The following is a 6,658-nucleotide window of genomic DNA, read 5'->3' on the forward strand; positions in this document are numbered from 1 at the left end:
GTTGTTGTGTTTTCTTTTCAATTTTGTGTTCCTTCTATCTTTGTTCTGGGCCTAAACTTGGTGTTTCAGTTTGCATGCTTTATTATTTAGACTTTTAGGGTATAATTTAGTTTTTGAGTTTTGTTCCAATTTATGAAAATTGGTTCATGTGACCACGAAGGATTAGTTCCACTCGCTTGCGTATTGTGGTCGACCTTTGATTGACACAGTATTTAGTAACTTTATGTCCTAATGCCTTTTTTTGTCGCGTATCTTTATTGTTTGAGATCCCCCATAGTGTATACATAACTTTGTATAATCAAATGCAATTTTTTTGTATAATCACGGTATAAGCTTGTATAAGGTTGTATAACCTTGTATAAATATGTATAACTCTGTATATTACTGTATAAATTTGTATATTTAAAAAAATTGCATCATATATTGACTTTTTTATAGTACTTTGAATCATTTAGTTGTGATGGTTATTTTTGTTTTATTTTTCTTGTCTCAGCACTTGGATGTCATCTTTTACTATTTGAGGAAGAGGTAAAAATATGGGCTGCATGTTGTCGTAAGGTTTACTACAATCGACTTTGTCTTTGGTAACAAGATCAATTCACTGTATAAAGATTTCAAAGTGAAGCAAGATCCTTTTGTAATTCCTGAAGGGCATGAAATAGAAGAGTACATTAGAGGCTTTTATTGTGATGCAAATATAGCGTGGCACACTGTTGACCACGTGTTATTCCCTATTTATGTCAAGCGTAGAAGAGCTAAATTGGGCCACTAGGTTTTGGGGTTGTTTACGTTCATAGATAGGTGCATCCACATCTATGACTCTAATCGTGGAGCTATTAATGATAGATTTGCTTTGGATGCTGCATTACCTTATGCAATTTTGATACCTTACTTCTTGAAGAGTTCTGATTTTTATGTCGAGGAGAAGGGCATTGATTGGAACAATGGTGCATATACCGATAAATCCCATTCTAATGCTTTGCAGATTAATCTGGTTAATAATGTGCCACAACAGATCAAATGGTAGGTTAATCTCAGTTATTTTACTATTTGTGTACTTATTTAAAGTAACGTACAGAGAATCTAATTTTTTTTAATTACAGTGATTATGGTGCTTTTGTTACTGGCTTTGCTGAGTATTTCATCCTGGGTAAGGAAATCCGAAAAGATAATTTGACATTGAGACACTTTGCACCAGGTGGGGATCTCTGTTGTGGGATTATGGATAGAAAAAACAACAGTCCGGTGCAATTAGCAGTGATGAAATCACAAGGAGACTTTTCATGAAGAGGAAGAGGGGACGGCCGAGAAAGTAGTTATGTTTTTTTTTCATTTTAATGTAGATGACTTTATTTGTGTAGTTTGTGGTAGTAGTTACACATTGTGGTTATGAATGAATTATATTTAATGAATATTTCAGTTGCTTTTTTCTTTAACAGAGTATGTATTTTCGTTATTGTTGTAGTTTTGTCAATATTGCAGGGTTTATACATATGTATACAATAATATACATAGTTATACAATTTTATACAAACTTATACTCTCATTTATACATCTGTATACGTATAATGACACTGATTATTTGCAGTTCTGTTTTGCATTTGTACAATCTATTAATATGTTTAGCACAATTAAAACAGTAACACACTATTATTGGATGATCAAAACATGTATAATGAAACATATTTAACATAATTACAACGTATAGTGTAAATTGTAATTTTTTATTGACATTTGTAACTCAATTATTTGTGAAACATAACTTTTTAACATGACAACATATGTAATAGGAAGTGTTATATTTTCAACTATTTATTTTGGTCGATTCCTACATGTTTTTCTATTGTGACCACTTTGTCCGCACACTCAATATGAAAACCCCCTTTTATACTCTTTCTCTGAAGCCGGTTTGAGTCTTTCCTTTCTTGGCCTTCCTGCATTTCTTCTCCCTTTTGGTGGTAGGACCGCATCTTCCAGCACGTCTGTTGGGATTACCCATAAACTCTCATCTGGCATCGGATTCACTAGAAATTCATAAGTTCTAAGGAGGTTATCCTTCTTGTAGTAAAAAGAGCAATACTGGCCAAGTTTCAACTGTTGGTTAAAATCGCTCAAGCATGCGGACATAGAAGTTCATCCATTTGAAATCTGCCGCAACTGCATGTTCCCTCTTCAAGTCACACTATGTTTCGCCTTACCCCTTCAAGCATAGTATATAACTGCTCTGTAGCAGGCCTCACATGCAAAAGTTTTTTTTAAAAAAAAAGTTAAAGCACATTATACATTATTATACAGAGTTATACATCCTTATACAAATAGTAAAATATAAGTCAGCAGTGCCATGCATCATTATAGTTAATTCGTTTTACCGTCATTTACTCCGATGCAATCAGATTTTCCCGAAGGAGTTTGTCGTACTTTTCGCCAAGCTCTGTAGATGTCTCCATTGCACTTTTTTTGTTTTTGTTGTTTCACTATTGTAGCAAATTTGTCATGTACTCCAGCAATCGCATTATCGGTAGCTCTCTAGCATCTTTGTTTGCTGCATTAATTGACTCTGTAATATTGGAAGTCATTACCATCGACCTTTTCACTGTGGAGTATGCCCTAGACCACCATTCGTAGCCAATTTCGAACAAGGTTGCACCCTCAGATCAATTTTGCACATCTATGTCATATGGTAGTCAAACTTCTCTATCGTGTAAGCTCTAGCCAAAGCGAATAAGATATCTTTCAATTATTTGTGATGTTTCTAGAATGTGCGCTTGACATTCCGCCACAAGTGAAACATGCAAATACAATATGAAACTTCCGGGTATACAACTTTTGTGGCATTGAAGATGCTTTCATTTCTATCTGAAACTATATGCATTCCTTTCCTAACACCAAAAGTACCCTTTATCTGGATGAAAAATCACTCCCAAGATTTATTATTCTATAAATCTACAATTGCATATGCAAGTGGAAGGATTTTTCTAGTTTGTACAAAGTAGATATTAGGATTCATACAATTATACAAATCTTATACACAGTTATACACGAATATACAACTTTATACATACTGCAAATCTTATAAAAATAGCAGCTCTGAAATCCTATACACGTTTATACATGAAACTACAACATTATACAAACTGCAGAAACAAGGTAGATGCAGTCAACTCACCAGCTCCATCCTGTGTGCAAGCAGTCAATATGGTACCCTTATATGCTGCTTTAAGGAAACTTCCGTGAATAACCATTATCGGCCTGCAATGCTCCCAACCCTTGATAGATGCATATCGCGAAACATATACGTAAAGAAAGCATCCATCTTCTGATTTGTGCAACTTTGTAACCGTTCCTGAATTTGTATGCTCCAACATATACAAATACCTCGGCAACTCCTTATATGAATCGCTCGGATTCCCTATTATCATTGCCATTGCTATCTCTTTAGCTCTCCATGCTTTTATGTAGCTCACTTCAACCTCGTGTTGCTTTTGTATGTCCTCTATTATATCATTTGTGGTGTAAACATTTTTTGGATTAACATACTCGTCCTTTACTATACTAGCAATTACACCCGAAGTAGCTTGACATTGTGCTAAGTATTTTTCACCATAGCCGCATGTGTGATTATTATTGTAACTTCTCACCTTGAATATGTTTGCCTTGTAAACGACAGAAGATTTGAAATTTCAAGAACAATTGTCATCCACACACATAAAGTGATACCTAGGATTAAAGATCATTCAACTTCTAAATACACTTGTATACAAAAATATAAATAGATATATACTAATTTTAATACCTCTATACAAATATATACTACTTTATACATATTTATACATATATATAACAGAATATACAACTATTGCCATACTTTGTTGCGCTTGATCTCTTCACCTTGAATTGGAACCTCTCGCGTACAACCAAATTTTTCATCACACTGACAGCTGTCTCTTTATCTTTGTAAACTTGATCTTCCTCAACCAATTCATTTAACATATTATCTATTATACCATAATCGGTGTTTTCAATAAATTCGATATCAGGCATAATCTCAATGCTATCAATTGTGGATGCATCTTCAATATCATTTACACATTTGCCTTTATCTATACAACTGGAACTTGTAGCAACCAAACAACTGGAACTTGTAGTAACCAAACAATTATCATAAATCTCGTTCACAGTCACATACAACGGGTACTCAGTGAAATCCAAGTTTTTCTTCTTTAATTCAATATACACCCGAACATCAATATCGTTGTAAATCAGGATCGATGGAAAACTATCCTTTGGGAGAAACTTAATCTCTAATGTATTTAACTCAGAATCAACTCTAATCCGTTTCGAAATTGTTTCAACTAAATTGGTGTAGCTGAATGTAGACTCGATTATTACACAATCGCCGACGAAATTAATAAATTTGTTGTCATCCCATTCACTACTATGAAGAGCGTAAACTGGATAAAGCTTTATCGAACAAAAAGCTGAAATTAAAATTGCAGCAAAAATAAAAATCGCGCTGATTGCATAATTTTTTTTTCACTTTTCGTGTTTGATTTGTTGTTAATTCGAGATGAAGAAGAATTTTTAGGTTTTTTAGAGTTACATTGAGTGTAGAATCGCATTTTTGTAGATTTGGGGAAGAAAAATGGAAAGAATGAGAAAAAATCCCGCTGAAAGAGAGAAAATCCCGTTTCTGAATCCCAAAAACAGAAATAACGCCCCTTTTTCGGATATGGGCCTGTTATTTTTGGGCTACTTGGTTGTAAATTGAAATATGAGATATAAAATTTAAAAAGTAGGAAGCCCAATTATTTTTATGTGAAATTTTTCCTTAATTAATTTGAATTTCTAAATTGGAAAAAGAAAAGCAATATTCAAAGGTGTCCAATGGTTGTTTACTCCGCGTCTCAACTCTAAGATTAATCTCTTGGACTAAAAAACTTAATAATTTAAATCTCTTTGGGAGACCTGGGGGTGGGTGGGGAGCAGAATTAATATGGTCCATTTTTCTATTTTCAATAATAAAATGTGGAAAAAGAATAAGTTCATTCCCACTGTGGCATTAAAGTAATACCTTTTTAAAATAAGTAATTCATGTAAAATAACTAGTGATGGTGTGCCCGGGCTATGCTCGGGTCCAACAACTATCTATTATTGTTACTAATAATATTAGTTTTAGATGTCACACACTTTTGCATTTAAATCCGCCGTATTGGTTATGCAGATGGTGATAAATATACACTGCAAGTGTAATACATTGAAAAAATAAGATATTTCATAGTTGTAAATCACAATTACTTTATTTTCTCTAGCTGGTTTGCCAATGGAAACACTACTTTAATGCAAGTGACAGAAGAAAACAATGCAAGCACTTAGGTAAATTTGTACTAAAGGTATCCATATTAAATAGAAAAGGACGTAGTTAGACAAGAGATCCAAGAATGTTGAATTATTTTTCTTGTAGTTGTATAAAACATACTATATTTTCACGCTACTAAAGTACATGCAAATTACCAAACAAAGCATAACCTAATCCTTTTGATAACTAACACTACAATGAAGCTTTATCCCGACTATATCACTTTTTGTGCACTTAAAGTAATACTCACAGATTAGCAGATATAATGGACATTTTTTTCTCTATCGAAATTATCAGAATGAGTAGCAGAATTATTAACTAAATGTCTATATAGAATGAGCACATATGGAAGAAGATTTTATATGGAGATGAGGAACCATACGAGCTATTAGCCGTGAGTCACAGGCAATATCAACACAAAAATTATTTGTTTTACATCAAAGTGTACGTTCACCAACAATACGTAAGCCCAGACACGAGTCCAACATTTGGAAGCTTCTTAGTTCAATTCTTTGTTAGTTTTATTTATATCATATTTATTTATTAAGCTGGAGTTTGTTCTTCCCACATTGACCCAAAGAAAAAGATAGTTCGTGTGTTATATTTCATATATAATCCTAATTTATCTTTTGAATTCAAGCAGTGGCGGGTTCATGTTACAGAAGTTGGAAAAAACCCTATTTACAAAAATTATTTTGAGATCTTCTAAAACTATTTGAGTAAAATGTGATTGGGTTTGGGGTAGGGTGGGGTGGGGGATTTTATTAAGTAATAGTAACCTTACAGACTTATTCAATTAACAAAACCAATTCCAAGCATAGTTATCAAAATGAGCCTAGGCAATGGACTAAAAATACAATTAGCAAATTAAAGGACAACTAAAGTAGTAGACATGTAATAGTGATGCAAATCTTCATATACATCAAACCAATACTTTTAGCGGAAATGACATTATCATACGCTTGTTGAGCAAGTGTTATCTCTTTTAGCAATTGTAAGATGAGCATGATTCAGTCTAATATTTAAAATTCTAAAATGTACATTAAAATTATGACATCTCGACAACTCTTCGTTTTGATAAATTAATTTTCATTTTTTAAATTTTTATGCATGATTTATTTTATATTTGGCGGGAAAAAGTATATACTTGATGTCGATATTTGTGAAGTAAGACAATTGCACCTATATATTTTTGTCTCATGTCCCTGTAACGTCCAATTAATATAATAGTAAATTTTTTATCAATCACATATAATTCTCTTCTTATCCAATCTAAAATCACAAATGCGATATTTAATTTTT

Source organism: Nicotiana tomentosiformis, chromosome 6, assembly GCF_000390325.3.
Source record: "Nicotiana tomentosiformis chromosome 6, ASM39032v3, whole genome shotgun sequence".
In the NCBI taxonomy this organism is placed as follows: Eukaryota; Viridiplantae; Streptophyta; class Magnoliopsida; order Solanales; family Solanaceae; genus Nicotiana; species Nicotiana tomentosiformis.